Below are 18254 nucleotides of genomic sequence, written 5' to 3'. Positions count from 1 at the left end.
ATGCTCTGGGTCCCATCCCTCTGTCGAACTGAATGAAGTCTTATGATATTGCCTGGGGACTTGTCTTAGTGGACATTGCTCTGCAGCCTGTGTGTGTGTGTGTGTGTGTGTGTGTGTGTGTGTGTGTGTGTGTGTGTAGGGGGATGGGATGAGATCCCAGGCTAGGCTCTGTCTGTGAAGAACTCAGAGCAGGTCTGTAGCTCTAGACTGGGTGTAGGTAGTGGCCTCATTTAGATTTAATGTGAGGTTAGACAGGGAGAGAAAGCCTGCCTTGTGAAACGTGGGAGACTTATGTGCAGTCATGGTACTAACATTTCATAAGGGCTTGGCACGTTTGCTGAATGCTTCTGGCTTGCTGCCTAGCTCTGCGTTTCCTGTTCATGGTTCCCCCAGATGTGTCACGGCAGGATTAAAGCCCCAAGAGGGTTCTGACACAGGCGTCATCAGGAGCCCACTTTCTCTGGGTCGTCTGACAAGATGTGAGCTGTCACTCCTGTGCTGTCCCCCAGACCCGGCCCAGTGCTCTCTTAGAAGGAAAGAAACAAGTAACGCGGTCCAGGACTGACCGCAAAAAGGGAGTTTTGTTTTGAATAGCCAGCATCAGGTCAGCAGACTTCATCCCGGGAAGAACCACTGCTGGGTGATCTTCAGAGTTCCTTGTGCCCCGAACCATGAACCACACCCGAGGTAAGATGGCTCGCTTCGCTTTAGGGTTTTCTGTCTCAGTATTTTTCCTTCTTTTTGGGGTGAGTAGAGATGTTTACTTAGACGCTGATGAGCTAGTTGGGAGGGACAAATGGAACCAGAGTAAAGATAACATTGTTCTGTTCACTGAAAGGAGCCGTGGGGTTTCTTGATATTTCTGCGTCTTTGTGGGCACACTTACCATAAAGATGCGTGCGTGAGCGTGCTAAGATGGCCTGTGATTAGGTTCCATTATGTGGGAGATTCACTGTGAAATACATGGATACTGTGTGGTGGTGTAAGTGCATCTAGGGCTTATGTGCACACCCCTTACCCGTCCACGCCACTTACACCTTGCTACTTTTATGTTGTCATAGTCTTGGCTTTGCATCAGTGGCGATGGTTGTAAGGGGAAGGGCAATTCGTGAGGTTGTTTGAAACGCGGCTGTGGACATGAGAACTGAGGCATCACTTCGCCTTAGTAGCCACCGTTTAGAGGGGCGCGCTTTCACTCGAGAGTTTGTTGAGGGCCCTGGGTAGTTATCCCCGGGAGCTGCTGGTTCCCTATGGAGTCATTATGTACTCTATAGGCAACACTTGCGCACACTTCCCTCAACGAGGTTTAAAACACAGCCTTAAAACCATGTGCACTCCTTCCTATTTGTTTCGCTGTGGAGACAGAGTCTCACTCTGGAGCTCTCTGTTGGGAAGTGGTGTATATGGCGATAGAGAAGAATGTGTGTGTACTCTCAGTGAGGAGTGTCAACTTTGCCCTGATTTCTTCCTGGACGCCTTAACCTTGTATCTCACCAGTTATATCTCTGATCACTATAGCAGCAACAAAAATGGGGGCAGAGCCAGAAAGAATAAAGGCAGGAAATAAGAAAACAAAGGGAGGGAGGGGGAAACAAAATGAAGTGTACTGTCTTCAGTTTGATTGACGTTCACAGATCCCAAATTATTTTGTGGATGATGTTTGTTTTGTGCTGTGTTGGTGAGCTTTTGGATTGCTAGCATGTGGGGAGGAATTCTCCCAAAAGTGAAGACAGTCAAGGACTAAAGTGTTTGGTACGTGCCTGCATTTACGAACTGGCCTCCTGTGGGCTGTGTGTTCGGGGCCAATCCTCCGGGTTCACTATAAACATGATGATCTGTTGGGAAACGAGGAAATGAGAATTGTCCAGAAGGTTGGGGAATACTTTCTGAGATTATCATGCTCCTTTTAGTAGCGTAAGTCATTTTTGAAAGATTCATAAAGTCATTCTCAACCACACATGCACGTAACAGTCTGGGCCCACAGACTTTACTGGCAGAAGCCTGACAGTCAAATTAGAAGACAAACTTGACTACCGTTATCAAGGAAGCCCTTATGGTGAAGGGCTATTTCTAGAAGTTGCCTTTCAAAAACTGGCAGACAGTACTTGTTCATGGTTACACAGGTAAGTATATACAGACAATAAAAGATAGAGAAGAACGACACGTACTTGCAAGAGGAACACGTGAGTGAGCCGTTGCGCACCCTTTGTCTGAAAAATCTGGTCTGACTGTTTCAGTCTGGATTCAGAGATTTCAGTGTTGTGGATTATGAAGACTCAATGGCTGAAGACTGTGTAAATATTTCAAACTATTCTGGTCCCAAACATTTCAGATACCGGAGATTTAACCTGTACCGCTAGTGAGTATCTTGCTTTCTGATGTCTGCATTTTTAAGAAATAAACCCATACTACTTATATTTTATTAACCTACTTTACTTTCCGGCAACTTTTCATAGCAATGGATTTCTTTATATTAGAGCTTTGGGGGTTGGGGATATGGCTCAGTGGGTAGAGAGAGAGAGCTCACAGTGCAAGGACAAGGAACTGCGTTTAGTTATCCAGCACCCATGCGAAAGCTGGTGTTTCAGCCAGCGTCAATGACTCCAGCACCAGGGAGACAGAGAGGCAGGGCCTGGGAGCTCACAGGCCAGCCGGTCTAGGCAACTGAAGAGTTCCAGGTTCAGTGAGAAACCCTGACTCAGAATTGGAGGTGGAATAAAAAGGTAGCGGAATGGTTGAGGAAGACACCAGAGGACACCCTCTGGCCTCCACACATGCCCACGCGTGTCACTGCACACACGCTGAGCCCCACACTTTAAAACATGCTGCAAATCTTATTTGATCTATTTGGTCGATGAGACATTGTTTTCTTCTTTATTGTCAGCACTGTGATAAAGAACATCATTGAAGCTGAATCTTTGCATCTCCTCGTGAATATCGCCTTGGGATAAGTCCCTAGAGGTAGAACCCATTGCTTAATTTATCCTTGGAGTGCTCTATGTAAGTCCCCATCCCCTATGTATGAATACAATCTGGCAAATTGTCACTAGCCATGATTTTATCTATCTTCTATCTTCTATCTATCTATCTATCTATCTATCTATCTATCTATCTATCATCTATCTATCTATCTATCTATCTATCTATCTATCTATCTCTATCTATCTTCCTGAATTGTGCTAGCCTGAACAATTGGCAAAGGGCATTTTCATTGTGTTGATTGACTTTGGGAAAGAAAGTCTTTCTGGAAACTGGCTTCTCTGTCCTTTGGGTTCAATTTATCTTTTTTTTTTTTTTTTTCTGGTTATTTAACATCAAAGTAGTGACCTTTTACCGTAACTTCTGCCAACCCAGTTTCAGAGGTCTGTGACCTCCTTTGAAAGTGTGCTGAGAGGGTGGGGCTTGCTTCTTTTGCTCTGACTTTTACCTGCGGTGGTGGGGGGACCACCTCATGTTTGCGGTTTTATCTCGTCTTTAAAGTTGACTTAGATTCAGCAGCAGCCTTTGCTCTGCTCCAACCTCACGTGGAATGCTGGAGATAAAAACAGTCTCCAACTTGTCCTTTTGCCGTCCATGTGCATTTAGGACATCATGCCAGCCTCTCACAGGCATCGTCGCCGTCTGTTTGCTTTGTTTTTGTTTTTTAAATCATTCCAGGTAGGGCTTTTCTGGGGTGACCAGGTTGATTTTTTTTCTATTGAGTGTGCCTGTGAAGTTCTTAACGGGTGTTTCTAAGCAAGGAAACGGGGACTTGACCAGAGCATGATTTGAAAGGGAGGAGAACAGAGAGGTTGACTCTCTCCCTAGCCGTCCTGTGCCTATCAGGACCTAGCGGATGTTTGTCCTGGGGGATGAGAGCTTCCACTGGCCAAAGCACTTGCAGACCCGAGACCCAGCCTCCATCCCTTTTACAACCACACAGGGAGGAACCATTATTGCTAGCTTGTTTAGAAGGTTAGGAAGCTGAGACATAGAGAAGTGACTTGGGTAAAATCTCATCAGAAGTTGGCACAGAGGTAGGATTCTTGGTGCAGACAGCCTTACCCTGGAGCCCAGTGGACTCAGGAAAGATGCCATGTCATGTGGTTCTGGGCTACTGTAGTCTGTGTGGTTCACTTAGGTGTGTGTGCACGTCATGGGTTTTCTCTTTCGTTCTTTTAAAAAAAATATGGTATCCCATATTTCTCTCAGGAACTTAAGCATCACCAAAGATGAATCCCAAAGCTGAAACTTTATGAGTTACATTTGCACGATGCCACAAATGTAAAATTCCACTCAGGAAATTTTGCTTCATACAAAAGATTACTCAAAACGTCCTGCCAGATAGTGTGCGGGAGATGCAGGTCAAACAAGTGGATCTCGTGTCTATACTTAGATCTTGCCTTCAAGGTGTCTCTTCATCTTCGCGCACATAATCCAAGATGTGAAGAGAAAAAAAATCCCACATACTCAGACACTTTTGTCCCAGGCCAGGTAAAGGATACTCATTATTTTTCTCCTCTCGCGCCAGAGGAGCAAGCCAAGACCCAGAATATCAGTAAATAGCCCTCCATGCAACCCATCAACCTCTATCAAGTGTGCTTAGCTTCAAACCCATGGACCACGGGTTCTGGACAGCTGTGTCTTATTGTTCGTGCTTCTTCCATCAAAAGTCCTGAGATCATAGTACTGCTGCCTTGGGAGGCATTGAGGCAGCAATCTCAGGCAAGTCGGCCTTCCCGTGGAGGTGAGGGGGAGCTCATTCTTAATTTCTCTGAGTTGACAGGGGCTGAATACCCTGTCTGGATATTCACTTTATCTCCTCAACATAAAAATGATAGTTGCTTAAAATAGGCTGGAACCTGTTTTCTGCTTCCATCTGCAGAACCTCCACACCATCACCAAGGAAGTTCAGAGACTCCCTGAGAAGGCTAGGTGCAGGCTTAGGAATGGATTCAGTTATAGTTTCTCAGGAGCAATTTCTCTGTCTTCCCTCTACTTAGCTGTCCTGGTTATGATATGGGCACAAAGACAATTATAGTGGATTTTTTGTTTACTTTTGGTTAAATGTTTCCATGAACTGTTGAAATTTTGAGTATAAATAACTTACTTAGCAGTGCTGTGGATTGGATGCAGGGCCTTCTGCACTCTAGGCAAGCAGCTGTACTGCTGAGCTACATCTCCAGCAAGAAAGAAACCTTGTAATTTCAAAGTAGGATACCTAAGTACTGACAGCAGATGGTTTATTGGTCTTTATACATCTCCTTCATAAATGTAAGTTCTGACATCATCTAGATGGATAGAATATTGTGTTGCTACTGATTTTTTTTAAGTAGTAGGTGACACACAGTTTACCTCCTTCTGTGGTTTAAGAGCCTGTTAGGCAAAGTGTCCCTCACCTCTCTCCTTTCTGCAGCCCCTTCCTTCTCTGGTCTTTTGTTACAGCTGCTCTCCGGGGGGGGCTGTTTGATGGGTGCCCACTACTTCCACGCTTACAGGGCACACCATTCTGTCCCTTGTCTCTGTGTCTTACAAGCTGCATTTTTAACTCCCCGGAGGTCACTGAAGTTGTTTGTAGCCTTTTGCTGTCCTCATTAGGATTGCAATGAACAACAGCTTACCCCTATCACTTTGCACAAGTTTAAGCACACGGTCCTGTAGGCCAAATGCGACTCAGACTTCAGGTGGACTTAGGTTGTAGGATGGGATGATGGAGTGGGAGCCTCCACACTTAAACCTTGGGGACTCCGCTTGCTCCCCCGGGGTGATACTAGGGACCAGTAGACCCTACGCACCAGCACCTGCTGTTTTACCTCAAGAGATCATGACTGGGGTGATGCTGGGTGAACGACCTGTGCTTTACCAAGCCCTGACCTCAGCATGGGACAAATGGTAAAAGCTTTGTCTAAAATGGCCATAGAGGCATTTTTATTAAAATAAATTTTATGTTTCCCAGAAGCGAAGCTTGCTTTAACAAACAGCATTCTCATCTATTGCTAAACTGACCGACCATTTGACATACGGTCATTGTCAGCTTTGCCTTCTGGTCCAGGGAAGGGGACAGGAGTTATTTCAGAGAAGTGACTCTCTGGGCGGATTGCCAGTTCTCCACTCCACTCTGTGCTTAGCACTGTGCCAGGCTTTACAGGTGGGAGAGGAATGGGAGCATACAAAAAAAAAAAAAAGAAAGAAAGAAAATTGCGAGCAGCTGTCAGTCTACCCTGAGCCTGAACTGGCTGCTGACTACCAACATGAATGCAGAGAGGGGGTAGTGAGGAGGTTCCCGCCACCTTGAGGGTACCAGATAAAAACTTAGACCTAGCGATCATGGCTGCTGATGTCACTGAGATTCTGCTTGGTGTTGTAGTATCCTCAGCATCTCAAGACCTGGCGACAGCTGTGTGTTTCGTCCTTTAGATCCTTGTCTATAGCTGGGGGTGGGGTTATGGTCACCTCTTCCTCAGCACCACTACATGGACAAATGAGGAGGCCAAGACCTCCCAACTTCGATGAAGAATGATCCTTTAGAACTGAACAAAGTTTCTAGAAAGTCCTGCCGACACAGAGAGAGTGAGCTGGAATTCTCTTACAAGTCATCTCTCCCTCTGGACCATTACCGTGAACTGATTTACTTATGAGTCTACAGTGGTGGTTGGGTGTGGGCTGGACCAGGGCTTACATTCCTAGTGACTCCAAGCCCATGTTATGAAAGAGACAACACGGTTTTGATCAGACACTCAGTCCCAGCTCTAGGGTGAAAATGTCCTAGGTGATCATTTGTGGCCAGGGAAGGGTAGAGTTAATGTGTCTGTGTGGGGGAGTGGGGATGTTTGGGATACGGCTTTCAGTCAATGTGACCCTGGGGAAGCAGCGATGGGGCAGGTTTCTGCGGACCCAGGTGTACCTGGGCAGCAAGTGGGTAGCTGTCAGGACAGCTAACATTGTAGCAGCTTTGTCTTCTGGTCCAGGGAGGAGCACAAGGTTTATTTCTGAGAAGTGACTCGGTAAGCGAATTCCAAACACATGACCCAGACAGAACTGCTCCAGGCAGACTCATCAGAAGCCTCAAGGTGTCATCCACAGCACTGAGTGAAGAGGTGTAGGGCATTTCAGTGGTATTTTAATAAATAAAGACTGCCTGAAGATCTGAGAGTAAAACAGCCCCACTGGTCAGCCTTACAGACCAGGTTATGGCAACACACACCTTTAATCCCAGTGCTGCACGCCTTTAATTCCAGCCCTAGAGAGGAATATAAAATTGGGGAAGACAGCTCTCAGACACAGTCTCATTCTGAGATTCCGAGAGGCAGGATCGCCCTTTCAGACTAGGTCGAGGTAAGAGCCAGTGACTATTTTGCTTTTCCAGATCTTCAGACTGAACCCCAGTTTCTGACCCTGGGTTTTTATTAATCGTGCATCAAAGAGGTAAGGGGAGTGTAGTCGCCTCTGGTTGTCTGCAGGGGACTGGTTCCTGAGGCACCAAAGTTCAAGAATGATCAACCTATTACACAAAATACATCTCCAGATAGACAGTCCTCTGTACTCCTTACACTGTTTCTACATAGTCTAATATCTAGCCAGTGTAAATGCTACACACACGTTATCATGCTAGACTGTTTACAGAATAGTGACAAGATAAAACATCTGTGCATCGCAGCATAGACATATTTGTTTCGGATATTTCCCACCCGTGGTTGTCTGAACACATGAAGGTAGAATGTATGGCTATGAAAAGCCAATTCTTTACAAAACAGGAGTCCAGGAAACAATAAAGCTTGACGTGTATCTGTAGAAATTCTAATTGAAACACATACTTTAGGATTTAGAGATTCTTGGTGTTTGGTTTCCCTCAACCCGTGCATGATGCTTGTTTAGCCTTTGATCCCCGTGTGTTGATATTCGAAGGCAGGGTCTCCTGGAGATACTTAAATTCTGAGTTTAAGGTCCTCATACATGCGATTAGCACAGAAGCTAATTAGAAGGTGCCTCGCTTTTATTTGGCCATGTGCACACCCAACAAGAAGCCAGGCAGGCGCTGGCAAGCCTGGAGCCGAGCTGTCACCAGACAGGGGATCTGCAGGTACCCGGACCTTGTACTTCCAGCCTCCAGAACTGTGAGAAATATTCATTTGTTGTTTAAACCACTCTGTCCATGGTCACTTGTTATAGTAGTCGCAACAAACTGAGACACCGTGCCTCATCAATTCACAACAACGATGTGAACAGATTTTAATAATAACAGTAATAATAATAATAATAATAATAATAATAATAATAATAAATCTTCCCAGGGATTTCTGCCAAGGTTTGTCTGAATACTACCAGAGCAGCCAAAGAGCAAGCGAAGACATTGTTTTAATGCTATGGGACATTGTTCTAGTGCTATGGGACATTGTTCTGGTGCTATGGGAATTTGTTCTAGTGCTATGGGACACTGGACATTGTTCTAGTGCTATGGGACATTGTTCTAGTGCTATGGGACATTGTTCTAGTGCTATGGGACATTGGACATTGTTCTAGTGCTATGGGACATTGTTCTAGTGCTATGGGACTTTGTTCTAGTGCTATGGGACTTTGTTCTAGTGCTATGGGACATTGGTCATTGTTCTAGTGCTATGGGACATTGTTCTAGTGCTATGGCAGCATGTTTATATCCTTTGTGGGCACCTGGCTCGTTTGCCATTGGGGCAGAGGGTTGTTAGACTTGAACATGGCTTTTCTGTAGAGACAGTGAACCTCTTGGCACTACATTGGTTACTCTTGTCTGAGGCTAGCAGTGGGGCTGCTCAGGCATTGCTCCCCAGAGCATAGTCCAACGTAACCACAAAGCCAACACATTCCAGAGCCATAATTATGCCCCCAGAGGTTGATGTTGCCTCTATAATTGTAGAACTTGACTGGAAATCATGAGTCAACCACTCTTAAATGCTTTCTGGCCTACAGCTTTATTTGCTGGCCTGTTGACCTCGCTGGCTGCTCTGGAGATGGATGAATGGCCATCTAGTCTTGGAAACTGCACCTTCTGGCCTAGCCTCTTGGTCTAGGGACTGCTTCACCAGGAAGCCCCAGAACAAAGGGTTAGCAGACATCCATTTCCTCCGTGTGACATCTGGGAGCTCTTAAGGCATTGCTTACGTTTCTCCCATGGGTTTTGTAATTTTCAATTTCTTCCTAGGGAAACTGGGATTTGGGGATAGGAGTTATGTTTCTTGGGAAAATCAACAGAAGACTTTGGATTTGAAAGCTGGTATTCTGGACTCTCAAAGTTTGCGGAAGTGACAAAGTGACCCAAGGAAAACAAACAGTAGTTTGTGAATGTATTTAAATTTTTGTTTTATGGGTCTGCATGTATGTCTGATGAATATATGTGCTCCTGAAAGTGACTAGAAGGGTTTGACTCCTTTCATAACTACAGATAGCTGTGAGTCACCACCACATGGGTGCTGAGAACTGAATCGGGACTTCTGCAAGAGTAGCAGGTACTCTTAACTGCCGAGTCCCTATAAAGTTTATTTTTAAAGAGAGGTATTGAAGCTTTTGATTTTGTGATGGGGTTACATCTTGAGAAACGGAACATAAATTGGAACTGTTATTGGACAGTGCACACAATCTGCTGGCCTTGCCAAACACCACTGCTTGGAGCACAGCAGACTCTTGAGTGACTGTTGATTGACAACCTGGCTGACTGGGAATCTTGCTGCAGCTGCCCAACATTGGTTAAGTATGACATTGCAAACTAGCAGCCCAGCAAGAGATCCAGATTCACAACACAAAGCACAATGTCTATTGAAAGAGCATCGGAAAGTGTAAATTGCGAGCTAAGACCCTGTGACTCTGAGTCAGTCTACAGGAGAACAGTGTCTGGGCCATAAGTTTTCCAGCTTGCCAACACCAAGCAGGTTCAGGCTTCCTTTTACCAACCCTGGTGGATATTACCCCCACTGGCACCTGTAAATACACTATCTCTTTTAAAAGGTATCACGTAAAAGTCTTATTTTTCAGTCCCAGAAAGGATCAGCAGAAAGCCTCTGAGAAGTTTGACAACAATTTATGCCCACACCAATGTGTTCTTTATTTAATAATAAAGTATACATCCAGGCATCATGGGAAACCCACTAGCAATTTCTGTGGCCTAGTTAAACAGATTCTACAAGAAGTGGGCGGGGGGGGGGGCAGAAATCTCGTCTCACCATTAGCATCGCCTTTGTCTTAGCTGGTCACTAAAGAACATTTCTCAGGATTTCTTCCCCAGAGAGGAAAAAAAAAATTATAATTCTACCCTATGATTGCACTCGGCAGCGACAGGACGTATATCGAAACTTCTTTGACTTCAAATCTCATGTGAACCTGCGGTAACTACCTGTTTGAATCAATTTCCCTCAAGGTTTAAGCGCTTTTCTAAATGAGTTCCTGGGCTGACTCATAGGGAAGAAGAAAGGCTACAGTTTTTGCTATTGAAGGCAATAGCTGAGGGGAATCACAGGCAGTGGGGACCATCAGCCCCACACTGAGATTTCCCCCAAGGTGATGCTTTTTAACAATTTGGCAGGGTCCTGTGCCCTAGATGCAGAAACTAGGTTGTGTGCCCTAGCATACAGAAACTAGGTTCACAGGACTGTGTAACACGGCAGGAAGTCGGACAGAGGAGGCAGGCGCTTCTTGTAGGGCAGGATTCACACCTAATTGTTCCAGCGAAACCTGAACTCTCTTCCTGGCGTGGCCTCGGTCTGCAGCAATGGATAGGAAACAGTTGGGATCAGATCCAGGCAACATCCTCACTCTCCCTTGGCCATTTGCAGCTAGTCCTGGCTGCGTGTGGAAATCAGCTGAGGAGCCTTGAAAACACTAAGGCCTGGATCTCAGCCCCAGGGGTTTGTGCACGAAGGGGCCAAGTGCGGCCAGGGCTTTCAGGACTCTGTGGTTATCCTGTGCGGCCTTCACTGCACATTATGGCTTGGGAATCACTGACCCGGGGGTTGACAGCTATTAAGCCCGTCAATTACCCAAGTAAACAAGGAGCAGGCTAAATCAAGCGTGTCTAGAGGGATTGCCAAATACTGCCTGCTGGGGGATATTTAAGTCCGTTTCTCAGAAGACCTTGGCCCTGGAAGTTCTGGAAAGCTGGGGCCCGCTGAGTGTGCTCCCCACTTCCTCAGGAACTGCGAGCAGTAGGCATGTAAACAGGGCGGCTTGTGTTCATTCGACAAACACTTAAAGATCTGATTTCCTTAGCTGGGTAGAAAATAGCTTTAAGTGTCTTTAGCAAGCAGCAGGGAAGAGAAGAGAACACAGGCAGAGCAAAGCTGGGATACAGAGTGTTGCAGGCAGGGTGGGGATGGGGGTGGTGAGCTCCGCGTTGTTCCAGGGACAGAGTTTGGGAGTGTCCTACAATCTACTTTGGGAGTCTCAGGGGTGAGGAGACAGAGAATTGGGAGGAAAGAGGAGGATGGGGAGGAGGAAGGAGAGGGGGGAAGGAGGAGGAGCGGAGAAGAAGGAAGAGGAGGAGGACAGTATTCTAAGAGGAAATTGCAAGGGCAGGCCAAATGCTGGATGCTGGGGAAGGTCACAAGGACACTTAATAACCATAGCCACGTCAAGGACAAACTAAGAGACTTGTTTGAAACAGAAGGCCCAGGGCTGAGAGAAGGCTCAGTAGGTAACACGCTCGCCATACAAGGACATGAGTTTCCATCCTCAGAACTCACGTAAAGCCAGAGGCAGTAGTGCAATCTCAGCGCCCTAGAGCAAGATGGGAGACAGATGGGAAACTCCGCCGAAGGCCTCTGGCCAGCTAGCGTGGACTGTGCAGCCAGGAGCAACAAGAGACCCTTTTCACAAGTAAGCTGAAGAAAAGACTGGAATTCGAGGTGATTGTGGCACCTCCATATGTGTGCACAGAGGTCGGAGAGAAGGAACTGGAGAGAGGGGAGCGGCCTCAGCGTGGCATTGACTAGGCAGGCGGGTGGTCTGGCTTTTCCTAGTACTAGGCAACCCCATTCATGGCTTCCTCTCTCCTTCCCTCTAGCTTCTAACACTTCCTCTGCTCCTGACCCCTCTCCTAAGAAGCCCTTCTTTGTCCCTGCATCATCTTGGTGCAGCTAGCAGTGGCAGCAAAGACCTGAGGATAGAAAGGAAAAGTGATATTGGAGGTTGGGTGGTGAGTGCCACAAGGACTGTACAGTGCTGGGCTACACTGACTCCTTAGATAATGTCAATGGCTGTTTTATTTTCCAAATTAAAAAAAAAAAGGTGTGAAAATCAGCCAGATTTGAGCATGATCAGAAAATATTTTTTTTTGCTTTTGAATGTTTATCAATATATATTGTGAGAATTTTAATGATAAGAAAGTGCTTGAGAGGTAAAGGGGAATGGGGGGAGGTAAGAAGGGGAGGGAGAGAGAGACTGATTTTCCTGTAGCTTAGCTCTCTCTCTCTCTCTCTCTCTCTCTCTCTCTCTCTCTCTCTCTCTCTAGCTAGATCTGGTTATTCAGTGCCTGACATTGTATTAGAAGTGTTGAAGGACACAAAGGAAGAAAAGGATGGTTCCGGATTTCTCTCTCCTGTCTGGGTTTTCTGCTTTTCATTGGTGAAAGGGGTGAAATCACGCTAGCCGGCCTGACTTGGCCCTCGGAATTATGACATTTTCCACGTCAAATTGGCATGTTTGTAGTTTCTCGATGCCACTTCCTCGTGCTCTGTTGTCGATACATAATCCCCCTTGTGACATGCATTTGGCTGGATTTGAAAGACTCTTATATAAATAAGGAATAAAAAGCAATCACGCTCAGAAGGTGCTGTTTCACCACACAATGAAGGGTAGAAACCCAATTGCGGAAGGGAGCAATGTAGTGAAAGGTCTTGGGTGTCTCTCTTCTCTTGGAAGGCTTGGAAGTTTTCATGAGTTGGTTTCAAATAATGGGTAATACTGTCCCAAAACTCCTTGAGCTAGGCTAGTGGGCCAGTGCGCTTCTGGTTGGCCAGTTTCCCCCAGGGCTGGGGATTCCCACCACTGTGCCCAGTTTTATTTGCATAGTTGCTAGGGTTGGAACTCAAGTGCTTGGGCTTGTATGGCAAACACTTTACAAACTGAGCCACCCCAGTCCCCATTAGCTGCTTTTTTCCCCCTCAAGCTCCACGTCCAGTTTTAGATAAACAGTCACTTCTTTCCTATTTAGAGTGCACCTAAAATCGTGACACCTTCCCTGCCAGCCTGTGGGGCAAGCAAAAGATAACCACAGCAAAGTGTTTGCTCTGTGACAGCTACCAGTCAGCACGGGAAGCACACTGGGCAGTGCTGGCCACCTCCTTAGGCTGCTCCAACCAAACTTCCAGGCAGTGAAAGGGATCCTCCCCCAGAGGCATTTAGCACTTGGCTGCTTTGTAGACATCACAAAGTATAATGGACTCAAACATCACTGTTTAGTTTCTTTGGCTTTCCTGGATCACGAAACTGTTGTCAGCATGGGGCTTCAGTTACTTATAATTCAAATAGGCGCTTTGGGACTGTCTTCCTGGTCATTTTCCTGCGTGTTCCCCCATCTTTGGTTTATTTAGATGAATGTAGGCAGATGTATTTCAGGCCTGGGAAGTCTCCTTAGGGGAAAGTTAAATGGATTTCTCCGAAAGGGTCTTTGAGTGTGGAAATTGCTGGGTAGAAAATATTTGCTCAGTCCCATGTTTCAAGCAAGCGTTTGTTTCAAGAGTCAATCTCTTTTATTAAGACCTTGGAAAAGTATCAGAGTGCTTACCTCCTGGAGTTTTCCATCACAACTGGTGACAGAATGTGCAGGTCCTTTCCTGCAAAGAATCCCTTTATGTCTCTACATAGGCAGGCATAGATACACAGTAACCCACTTTTTCCCTGTTCACAGCACCCAGTTGTAATTCCAATGCCTTAAACTTTCCTGATTGGAAGAAGTACCTTTACCTTAGGAGACATAAGCAGACATTCTCATTCTATTTTAGTGTGGTGTGCTGGGCACCAGGAAGATCAAACCAGGTTGAGAAGCTCAGAGCATTCTGCCTGCTCCCTAGCTTTAGCGAGGGGAGACTGATTGCTCGATCATCCCCAAGTGGTGAAGATTCTGTATGAACTGGGAGTTGGGAGAGTTTCTGGGTGTTGAACACGTCATGAGAAGCCTGCCTGGAATGGACTCTTGAGCCCCTTCCCACATACCTTGCCTTCTGTTTCTCATCATCTGGCCGCACATCTGTGTTCTTTGTCATAGTCATAACTGTATGAGAAATACCTGAACTGGTTTCCTATGTTCTGAAGTGTTGAATTAGGAGCGGCGGGGCTGCGTCCCCAGCACCCCGCCGCCCGCATGGCTAGGTTATGCCCGAAATAATTACACGGAAACTGTATTCTTTCAAACACTGCCTGGCCCGGCTAGGTCCAGTTTCTTATTGGCTAGCTCTTACATATTGTTCTAACCCATTTCTAATATTCTGTGTAGCTCATGAGCTGGCTTACCAGAGAGGATCTTAACCTGCGTCTGTCTGGAGTGGGAGCATCATGGCGACTCACTCACTCAGCTTCTTTTTCCCAGCATTCTCCTCTGTCTACTCCGCCTACCTAATTTTCTGTCCTATGAGGGCCGAGGCAGTTTCTTTATTATTAACCAATGAAATCAACAGATAAGATACAAGACCCACCTCCATCACTGAAGCTATCCCAGACTGTGAGAAGGTGAGGGACCTTGACTCGGGGCAGCGGAGGGTGACAACCTAGCCCGGGCAATCGGTATTTGCAGCATCAGAGGCTGACTTTTGTGACCAAGCTTTCTGCTTCTGGAGTCTTTATGAACAATTGTCAGTATTAGAACTGAACTGAATTGCAGAACACCCATCTGGTGTCAGAGAATTCCTTGCAGGGCGATGGACATCTCCACGCATCTGGTCACAGACCTGTGCCTACTATAGAGTCCACGTAAGCACAAGTGTTTCCAAAGACAAGAAGAAGACTTTATTTTACATATGCATTTAGCTTTATCAAAATAACACAGAGCCAGCTCTGCAAGTAGCAATTTAGGTATTTAAGGCATGGCCAGGATAAAATCTTTGTGCTAGCATTATTATAGATGATACCTTTCTTTGGCAAATTTAAACACAGTTTAAACGTAAGCTCCTACCGCACTTTCCAAACACTCCTTTGTCTGTGAAGGGTTTCACTTTTAAAACATTCTGTGCTGCCTGGGGAAGCCTGGCTGTTCACCATGGGAACCAAATCACACTGCCCTTGGCCGGCCAAAAGTCAGAGAAGATGTGTAGTCTGTAGGCCATTGTTTTGAACTTAAGTACACGAGATTAATTTCTGGATCGAGACTCAGAGACAGTCTCAGAGAGATCTCACACTCATCTGTTGTATTGGGAAATATGTGCTGAGCCTGGTGCCAGGTGGCTTTCTCTGCCCAACAGGGATTTCATTTGAAGGGACTTCACGGAAATTACATGACGAGCACAGGCTGTTAGCAGCTGGTTGAATAGATAGATTTTATTTCTTTTAATCTCCTAGCTACATTGAGTTTGATTGGCAAACAAAAGCTGCAGCTTTTTAAGGTGCATACTAAGGTGGCCCAATGAATTTATTTATTATAAAATAAGCCCAGAAAATCAAGCCACTTGGCATATCATCTTATATGAACAATAATTTTTTTCCTGTGGGCAGAACATTTACGACCAATAAATAAATGCACAAGACAATGTCACTTATGACTTAAATCTCAACTGTCACCCATAGCTCAAGTTTTAAGACTTCACTTTGTGGGACTATTTTTCTAATTATCATTTTTAATTTTTTTTTTGAGACAGAGTTTCCCTTTGTAACAGTCCTAGCTGTACTGGAACTCTTGTAGACTAGGCTGGCCTCGAACTCACAGAGATCTGCCTGCCTCAGTCTCCCAAGTGCTGGAATTGAAGGTATGTGCCACCATACCTGGCTCTAATTATCATTTTTTTAATATTTAGTGTGTGTGCGTGTGTGTGGTGAATATGTGTGGTGCATATGTATGCACGTGTGTGGGGGCGAGTGGATGCACCCATGTGTGCACGGTTAGAAGCCAGAGGTGGAAGCTGAGTATCTGTGCCCACCACTCTATGCTTTAGACTCTGAGACATGGTTTTTCACTTAACCTAGAACTTCCCATTTGGGGTAGACCAGTTGGCTAACACTTTGTTTTAGACCTGTCTTCACCCTCCTGCCTCCAAACACTGGGGTTACAGACATGTGACTCCTCACCTGGATTTTACTTGGTGTGCTGTTGAAATAAGAAGCAGCGGCGGGGCTGCGTCCCCAACACCCCGGCCGCTTGGCTAGCTAATGCCTGAAATAACAACACACAAACTGTATTCATTTAAGAACTGCTTGGCCCATGAACTCTAACCCTTACAGGCTAATTCTCGCACCTGGACTAGCCCATTTCTAATGATGTGTGTAAGCACCCCAAGGTGCGCTTACCGGGAAGATTCTAGCCTCCGTCCACCATCCTGGGAGAATGAAGCATGGTGTCTCTGGCTGTTGGGTCTCTCTGGGAGCCGAGCAGAGTCTGACCTCACTTCCTTTTCCGCCCAGCATCCTATTCTGTTTCCTCCTCCCAACTATGTTCTAAGCTATGAGGCCAAGCAGTTGGTTTATTACTTAACCAATGAAATCAACAGATTGATATATGACACTCCCACATCAGTGTGCTGGGGATTTGAACCCAGCTACTTGCTCATACATGTCTAGCAAGTACCTTATCCACTGAGCCATCCCCTTGGCACTGGCAATGCTAATCTGAAGGTAGAGAAGCCTTTGCAGGGCCTGGCTGGCTAAAGTAGGTCATTAAAAGCTTGCCTTTGAAGTTTATGACTGCACAGACTGTATTCTCTCAGTTTGGGCAGTTCAAAGAAACAGCAGTTTGGTTTCCATAGCAAACTGCTCAACTGAACAAGGCAATGGACAGAGAGGTGTAACCCTTGCTTCTGGGCCTGTTCTCTCTCCTCGTCCACATGGCCCTGCATTTCCCATCATAACGAGCTGAACTCTCGCCGGAACCATCACCCACACACAGTTTCTTAATTGGTTGCTATTGAGTATTTTGTCATAGCTGTGAGAAAAGTATTTCATCCAGTTTCCAAGTTCGTATATCAGATCATTATCAGTGCGAGTTTGTACCCTTTGACCCACATCTCCCATTGTCTCCCCCTGCCCAGCCCTAATCCCCATTCTTCTTTCTATAAATCATCCCTGTGCTCACTACTCTGCGTGGGAGTTCTGTGGCAGCCCGTGTGAACCACTCAACCCCAAAGCCTCCTCCGACTAGCATCAGGTCTTTCATTTACTGCCCTGTGCATTTGATCAAATAATTTCAGCACTCTTCTGGCTACAGCAGCCCACACTCCTTCGTGGTGTTTAAAATGAAAGTATTTTCATATATAGCCTTTGAGGGATGTGTGTATGAATATGTGTGAGTACGTGGGTGTTGCGGTTATGGTGTGTACCTTTTATGCATTGTGTTAATGTATAGGCGGTGTGTATATTTCTTGTGTGTGTGTTGCGGAAGTGTCTATTGTATGCTGTTTTCAAAGCATGTGTTCTGTGTATATTGCTTGTACTCTAATGAAAATATTGTGTATTCTGTATGCATGTCTGCTGTATGTCTTTTGAGTGTATAATATAAGTGTTCTATACGTTTTGTATATGTAATATGAGTTTGTTGTGTAAATGAGTATGTTGTGTACATTGGGACGGTGTGTGCAGTTGATATTCTATATCTGATGAGTGTATGCAATCTAAAGGATGGATTTTGTGTAGTCCATCTGTTGCAAGCATAGTATATGTTTGGTGAGTGTATATAGTATATGTTTCATGTATAGTGTATTTTGTATGTTGTGTGTGGTATATGTTTTGTGAGTGTGTATAGTGTGTGATGCATGTGTTATGTATCTAGTGCATAGTAATGGACTTGTTTGACTAGATGTTTGAGAGATACTTGGTGGATGGGAGAGAGGATGTCATCCTGCCCATGGGAGGCCCATAGTGTCCATTCCCAGTGAACTGTCAGTTTCTTGAAGACCTACTTAGTGTTTATTTGTCCAGCCTTCAGCATCACACAGCAGGAGGCTGCCGTGGTGGGAAAGAGAGGTGGGATTAGATCCGGTACGACTAGATACCTGCCCCTCAAGGCTGGAGTCACCCCAGACACACTCTTGCTTTCTTCCACACCCACTTCTTCACTCTCTGGTTCATTGTGTAACTTCCCCTCCATCCCGGTGACTGTGTGTTATTTGTCCACA

At 45.7% G+C, this 18254-nt stretch overlaps 1 protein-coding gene across 4 annotated transcripts in view; it reads left to right on the top strand.

Moving 5' to 3' along the window:
- The first annotated feature begins 230 nt into the window (after positions 1–230).
- Il1r1 (interleukin 1 receptor type 1) overlaps positions 231–18254 on the top strand; it is a 62841-nt gene continuing 44817 nt past the window's right edge. The window contains exons 1-2 of one of the 4 annotated variants that reach the window (XM_050134736.1): positions 232–687; positions 2885–2961. The gene's annotated coding sequence lies outside the window, so the exon portion shown is untranslated. Of the gene's footprint in view, positions 688–2884; positions 3001–18254 lie in introns of all 4 variants that reach the window. The other 3 variants (XM_050134737.1, XM_050134739.1, XM_050134735.1) reach the window with 3 other exon arrangements.

This window comes from Alexandromys fortis, unplaced genomic scaffold (genome assembly GCF_014885135.2).
Source record: "Alexandromys fortis isolate MF-2015 unplaced genomic scaffold, M_Fortis_MF-2015_v1.1 scaffold_20, whole genome shotgun sequence".
In the NCBI taxonomy this organism is placed as follows: Eukaryota; Metazoa; Chordata; class Mammalia; order Rodentia; family Cricetidae; genus Alexandromys; species Alexandromys fortis.
This window is presented reverse-complemented; position numbering and strand designations above follow the sequence as displayed.